Raw genomic sequence first — 7,680 nt, 5'->3', positions numbered from 1 at the left:
CACCTCTCTCATCTTTCCCTGAATTACATCCCCAATAATCCTTTTGTTGTGCCATATGCTTTTCCTCGCTTATTGTAAATAAATAATAATTGTAGAAATGTTAAAGGCTCGCCTTTCTGTTTTCTTCCATTGGTCCAGTATGGTTCGGATCTAAGTTTAGCCGGGTCTTTATTCCCAACAATCCGTTCCTTCTAACCGGTACGTCCTTGGCAGTGCCGCTCGGCTGCATCCGATCTGGAAAGGTGATCCGTAGTTGGTAGAGTGATCCGGTTTGGACAAGGAGTACCGAGGGCGTGGTTCCCTGGTCGTTAAACCACGTGGTTAATTAAGTAACCTGATTCTCGACAGGAGGACCCTCGGTCACGCGGTTGACTTATTGGCGTCCACGGTCGGTTAAGCGACCCGCTGCGTCACGAAATTATCCGTGAGCGACGGCCTACAATTCCGGGGAGTCTGGTGGGAATCGACGTAGCTTTCCCCCACCTCATGGTCTTCTCACCCAACTCTGCAACAATATATATATATATATATATATATATATATATATATATATATATATATATATATATATATATATTCTTCTTCTTTCGGCTGCTCCCATTAGGGGTCGCCACAGCGGATCATCCGTATGATCCGCATATATATATATATATATATATATATATATATATATATATATATATATATATATATATACATACACACACACAGACACACACACACACACACATGTACGAGTATATATGTATATGTGTGTATATATTTATATATATTTTTTGTATATGTTGGCTTTCGGGTTGTCTATTCAACCTACCCCTACCACAACCTCTTACGCACCCCTAGTACAACCTTGTCTATTCAACAAGCCTTTATTCAACCTTGTCTGCAAACCACTGGGACATTGTCCCTATTTTCTTTATTTGAGCTGCAGTCAGTTTGTGTTCAATCTGAATTATATGTGAATACAGTTTGACATCATAGATGAGAATTCTGCTCATTGATTCATGTGAAATACCAAGCTCTTGTCTGACACCTGACAAGGGCAATTTTCTCAGCAGACCTTATATACATACATCTTGAGGTTGTCCCGAATGTGTTGGTCCTCCAGCACTTTTATTGTTGAGATTTGCGACAGTGCCTTTTCCTCTGAACTTGTTTTTGACCCAGGCAAATATCGGTGACTTGCATGGTGCAGTGTAAGTTCCAAACTCACATTTAAACTCAATTTGAGTCTTCTTGTAAGAGTCCATTTTAAGAAAAATCTCCACAGAATAAGCATTTTTCCTAATTGTCCATGGCATATTTTAAAAAAGGAAGAATCGTCACCAACCATCGCTGTCTGTCTTGCGGTTCGCTCTTGTTCAATTACTTCATAAAACACGAGGTTGTCATTTGTAAGATGGAAGATGTTTGATGAAAGGTGGGTTCCATTTTTGGAGGGATTTATTTGCCTCTTACTAGATGTCGAGTTTCCTTGTACTGTACATGTGCTGAAAGGATGTGTCCAGGGATGGAAGGAGGCAGGAAGTTATCAAACACATGTTGGACTGGGATTCAATTCGAAATCTGGCCCACCAGTTGAATCATTTACTGAGGCCCAGCTCTGCCGCCGATACAATGCCCCTGTGGATTCAGGCAGGAATTTGTCATTTGTTCAGGGTGCTGGCAATGGCTTGCCTCCTCCTCGTGAAAGACACCGTGGGATCATTCCTGTCCACCAACTAATGCTAGCAGGTGGAAAGGCAGGAAGTTAGTGGCATGTGCATGAAATACCAAGTTCCCGAGATGGTTGCCATGGCAATAGAATTCAGCAAATCACTGCCGTGATATAATGAAGTTGAGATAATGTCATGAGGAATAGATATCTGCAATATGAAAGCAAAATGTTCAACGGTTTTTAGCAGCGTCTCGCGTAGCGAACGCTGCTCTAACGCTCTGCGTTGTTCTTCTTCTTCTTCTTCTTAAGACAAAACCTTTATATTTGGACTCGGCCCTTTTATATACACGATCCGGATCTCCTTAATACTAAACACCTGTACACATCCTCACATAGACGGTGCCTTTAGAGAGCGTCTATCATGAACTTTTAAATATATTCGGACATTTGCTTTAAAGTTTCGAAAAGTTCACGTTACTATTTAAAGATTATTCCATTTAATGTATTCTAAATTCGTAAATACATTATTTATTTCGTAAATACACTATATTTCGTAAATACATAAATACATTATGACGGGTCTCGCTATTGGCTTAATCAAGGCACGTGACAAAATATCGGAAGTTGTTGTTGTTGTTTTTTTTTTTTTAGACGACAAAACCTTGAGGATGCTGCTCGTGGACACATTTGTCCTTGTTGGAATATCGCGTACACAAAAGTACACGGACGAATGATTTGTCAGTCGGTCGGTCACATGATCGGATGTTCAGATGGTTGGAGCTCGTTTTGATGTTCCCTATCTCTGACATTGTCAGAGGTGTGGGGAACACAAAGAAAATCTTCGAAAAATCTTGAACATGAGGAAAAACTCAACTTTGATGGAAACTACCTGTTTGTTTTGAAGATGCTCTGAAGGAAATGAAGAAGAAAAACAAAAATGTGTAAAAATGTGCAAAAGAAACGGGGGATAAAATGTACAAGATGAACAGTGTGGGGTTTGAAAGAGGGGTAAGCAAAGGAAAGCAAAGGAATCATTTTGCCCCGATGTATGAGCTACATTTACATCCAGTTTGAAGTGAATGCACCGCGTGCTCTGCACTTCTCCGTAGGCTAAATTCTGTCAATCGGATTAATTGTGTCTGCTTGTTTGTTAGATCATTTCAAAACATTGGTTTGTCCATGTCTGTCCTTGCAAGGCTTCGTAAATCCACTTTATTGGATTATAGTAGGTCCATACATGTTCTGCTTTGATATGCTGTTCGACGTCAGTAGGGTGAATATACTGGTTCTGGCTCACTTTTCCCCATGTAAATGAATGGGGGATTTTCAGCGATTCATATTTTTTTGCCCTAAAAATAAACCCCCTTTTTAACCCAAGGTATATTTATTTGTCTCCCCTTTTAACCTGGGGACACTTTTTTTTTTCAAATAATCCATACAATACGATAAAGATTTGTTGAAGGTGATTCGAAAGAAATATCTAAAACGTCTTAGCCTCGGGACACTCTTTATCAAATAACCGATGCATATTGTTTAGCTCACTCATTGAACCGATAAAGATTTGTTCATTCTCAAATTCCTTCAATAGTTTAATTTTCTTTGCACAATAATCCCCATCTAAAATATTGAAAAACAAAATATTTGAATCTTTATATTTTTTAAGATACCCCTTTTGTGCCATTACGAAATGATAAACTTCTCTTAATGATCTCATCTGGCCACCGTCCGAGTTGCAAATCATTTTTGTGTATAAACCACGCCATAAAAAAAGTTTTGTTTCAAATGTTTTCAGTTCATGCCGTGAAAATGAGGAAGTGTTTTTTTGACACGGTCGTGCTGTGAAAATGAGGAAATGTTTTTGGACAGTCATGCTGTGAAAAAAAACAGGAACTATTCTGTGAGACAAGGTCTCATGTTTATATTTTATCTCAGAACACGAACTGAAAACATTTGAATCAAAACCATTTTAGGGTATTTTAAGTATGTTTTAAAAATGATTCATACAATTTGAGAATATATCTCCCAGTTATTTTCCAAGCTGTCTCTCCCGAAGCATCATTTCCTGTGGCCACACCCAATGATTAAGCAATCTCCTCATCGTTGCTTTATAAGTGATTCGCCAGACAAAGTTTCTGCCACACAGGATTTTCATTTTTACAACTGAGACATGAGCGATCTTTCTTCCGCGAACAAAACAGCTCAACACAAAGTTGGTAAGCCTGTGTATTGGTTCCTCTTTGAATGATGAAGCAATTGATTATAAATTAAATCGTGATAATTCTGATATATATATTTTTTTTCTTGGCAGGTCCTTGGAAGAACAGCAGTTTACATATCACGACGAGGTGCATGAAATTAATGCTCTTATTGAAGAGGTCAATCATCTTAGAAGAGAATTGAAAAACATTTTTAAAGACTGACACGACGTCTTATCACGGCCCCTGATCTTTTTGCCATCTTGTACCAATGGTAAAAAAAAACTGAGACATGGACTCACTCTCTTCCGATGAAGATAACAGCTCACTACAAAGTTGGTAAGTTTGTGTATGGTTTCCTCTTTGAACAATGAAGCAATTGATTATAAATTAAATCGTGATAATGCGAAAATATATATTTTTTCCTGGCAGGTCCTTGGAAGAAGTGGAGTTTACATATCATGATGAGGTGCATCAAATGAATGCTCTTATTGAAGAGGTCAATGATTTTAGAAGAGAATTGAAAAACATTTATAATGACTGGTACGAAGTCTTATCACGGCCTCTGATCTCGAATGAATTAAACCAATGGTGAGACACGTGTGTGTGTGTGTGTGTGTATATATATATATATATATATATATATATATATATATATATATATATATATGTGTGTGTGTGTGTGTGTGTGTGTGTGTGTGTGTGTGTGTGTGTATGTGTGTGTGTGTGTGTGTGTGTGTGTGTCTGTGTGTGTGTGTGTGTCTCTTTCCCTGTCTGTTTGTCTCTCTCTATCTCTCCCTGTCTGTCTCTTTGTATCTCTCTCTGTCTGTCTTTCTACCTACCTCTCTCTGTCTGTCTCTCCATCTATACCCTTGACTTATTATTTTTTTTTTTTTTCAGCTCGATCACACAACATCAGCTGTTGAAGCAATCTGGTACAACACATGATTTTCTGGAGGTAAATGTTTCTGAATTATTATTTAGTCATTTGTTTATTTATTCTTTTATTAATATCACTCTCTCTTTGGAATGTCGTCTTATGTTGGTTGCATCATTAGTTTGGACGCGGTTTTACCAGTACACTGGAATTCATTTTATTGGCCTTGGAAGGATGACAGGCTGAGTCGGCCTCCTGGTGTGTTAATTCAGTGGTCAACGAGGTTTGAACTTAGAACCAACACCAGGCTTACTCATATTACCATGTAATTATCTTTATAAAACCTAATTATTATCCACTTTTTGTTTCAAAACAGAATATGGTGTCTGAGTTTCGAAATCACAAGACATCTGAAGAAGATTGCTGGGAAAGATTATACATTCTCGCAAATGAATATTTAATATTTGCAATTTTGATTAATTATATTTGTTTTGTTTACAATTACTTGATTTTAAATTTCAAAAAAAAGGATTAAGACATGAAGGAAAGGGAGGGGGGGTGGGGGGGGGGTAGGTGCGCTCCCCCAACGACCCATCACCCCTCATCCCACCCCTCCCTCCCCATGTGTGTGTGTGGGGAAGGGTGGGGGTGGGATGAGGGAGGTGGTGGGTCAAAGGTGGGGGCTGAGGGGGATGAGGGGGTGGGGCTTGTGTGGGAGGGGCTTGTGTGGGTGGGGTTTATGTGGGCAGGGCTTCGGTGAGGGGGGGGATGGTGGGAGGGGGTTTATGTGGGTGGGGCTTGTGTGGGCGGGGCTTCGGTGGGGTTTATGTGGGTGGGCTTCGGTGGGGTTTGTGTGGGCAGGGTTTATGTGGGCGTGGCTTCGATGGGGCTTATGTGGGAGGGGTGAATGTGGATGAGGCTTATGTGGATGAGGTTTGTGTGGATAAATGGATGGGTGGATGAGTCGAGCTTGTGTGGATGGGCGGATAATTTTTTAACTAACTAAACATGTTGTGTGTGGGAAACTAATTAACTAATCACTAATTATGTGAATATGATGAATATGGGTGGAGCTTGTGTGGGGTTTGTATGTGTGGAGCTTGTGTGGGGTGGAGTTTTTGTGTGTGTGGGGTTTGTGTGGGGTTTGTGTGGGGCTTGTGTGGGGCTTGTGTGGGGCTTGTGTGGGTGGGGTTTATGTGGGTGGGTTTTGTGTGGGCGGAGTCAAAAAGGGGCGGAGTCAAAAAATTTCAATTTATCTTTGTCTTTTGTAATTCCTGTGAATAAAATGAACCTAAAATCTCTTCCCCTTCCAAATCATATATCTTATAAGTCCAAGGAACCGTATCTATTACATCAACAATTTTAAAAAGTTCTTTCGTCCATCGTTTAGTAAAACCCTTTTCAAAATGAGATTTCCACCTATATATTCTTATGATATCACCAACTTTGAACTTAGGTTTTCTGACATTAATCTCTTTTTCATATTTTAATTTTGTAAATGTTTCTAATGGTTTCATATTTGTTGACGTGTGAACCGTGTCATTATACTTATCCACAATATCCTGAATAAAAGATGACCATTGTTGTGAACCGAGTTGTGTGAATTTTTTATATAATCTCTCTTTTAAGGTACGATTAAAACGTTCAACAACAACTGCCTTCCCTTCATTAAAGGTACTGTATAATGTAATACTGTTATTTTTTAGAAAATTCATAAATGTCTTGTTATAAAACTCTCCACCCTCATCAGTCCACAATTTTTTAGGTTTTCTCTTACTTTTATTAAATATCTGTTGAAAGGCTAACATAAGAGTATTACCTGTTTTGTTTTTTAATGGTACAACCCATGCGTATCTACTCCTCAAATCAATAACGGTTAAAGCATACTTGTACCCCTTATCATTATTGAGTTCAATCAAATCAGCAGACCAGATATAATCTACTTCCTTGGAATAAACTTTCCTTCTCTGAAACTTTGTGAATATTGGTTTATGTAATTCATCAGCTAATTGCTCTTCAGTCTTAATGACATCATTAGAGCCTATAAGTTTTTTGAATTTCCAAGTCCAAGTTTCAATTTAGCACTGATCATCTTCTTCACAATGAACCGATCAACTTTTTCTCTCAAGGTTGGATTTTGTATCAGAGACAAATTATGCAACATTTCTCTATCGGCTTCATGCTTTTCTTCCAACGTTGTGGTATTCCAATAATCAATATCATGTCTCATGCACACTTCATCAACTCCATTGATGGGTTTACTCCAGGATTTAGGATTGTCTGCCTCATCTAATCTTTTATCCAAGTTTGTGCCTGGACCACAGAAAGAATACCCTGGAAGATGTAATTCCCCTGGTATTCCAGTAGTTGTAAATTTACTTCCTGATAAAAACTTTTGTATATCTCCTCCTCGTTTGTGTTTGGAGATAAATTGATTTTTTTTTGAACCACACACCGAACATATACCTTTTTGTATAACCCTGTTATTTTTACTTTTAATATATGAAATATTTTTAGTATTAGTTTTCTTTTTACATTTGAGACAATAACTCATTTATTTATGAGAAAAATTCCTGCAGAGTGCAAAAACCTTTTTAGTTTCCAACATGCACATTTGAATCTTAATTTTTAAAACATAAAGAATCCTTAGAAATGCCTTCACTCTCTCCTCCATTTATTTAAGAAAAAAAATAAAAATGAAAAACTTGAATTAAAATGAATAGCTTGTCGATGTCAATATTCTTGCCGAAAGTATTGCAAAAAAGACTTGTCAATTCTTTATTTTCCTCCTCGGTGGGTTGAGTTATTTTCTGTAATACCACCAATCTTTTTTTAATCTCACTGGTTTGCATATTTTGATATTTATTTTGTCTCGCTCTTTCCTCCCTCTCCTTCTCTCTCTTCTCTCTCTTCTCATTTTCCTCCTTCTCTTTTTTCTCCCTCTCCTCCTT

General features: G+C 38.1%; 1 long non-coding RNA gene across 1 annotated transcript; it reads left to right on the top strand.

Annotated features, from left to right (window-relative positions):
* The first annotated feature begins 3,791 nt into the window (after positions 1-3,791).
* LOC147015752 (uncharacterized) lies at positions 3,792-5,267 on the top strand. Its single transcript, XR_015050126.1, has 4 exons — positions 3,792-4,191; positions 4,285-4,443; positions 4,753-4,810; positions 5,106-5,267. It is a non-coding gene; the product is annotated as an uncharacterized LOC147015752 (long non-coding RNA).
* The last annotated feature ends 2,413 nt before the right edge of the window (positions 5,268-7,680 follow it).

Source organism: Eptatretus burgeri, chromosome 12 (assembly GCF_056783735.1).
Source record: "Eptatretus burgeri isolate ZD-2024b chromosome 12, Ebu_testis_v1, whole genome shotgun sequence".
NCBI classification, from domain to species: domain Eukaryota; kingdom Metazoa; phylum Chordata; class Myxini; order Myxiniformes; family Myxinidae; genus Eptatretus; species Eptatretus burgeri.
The sequence above is the reverse complement of the archived record's forward strand: the minus strand, read 5'-3'. Positions and strand labels throughout refer to the sequence as shown.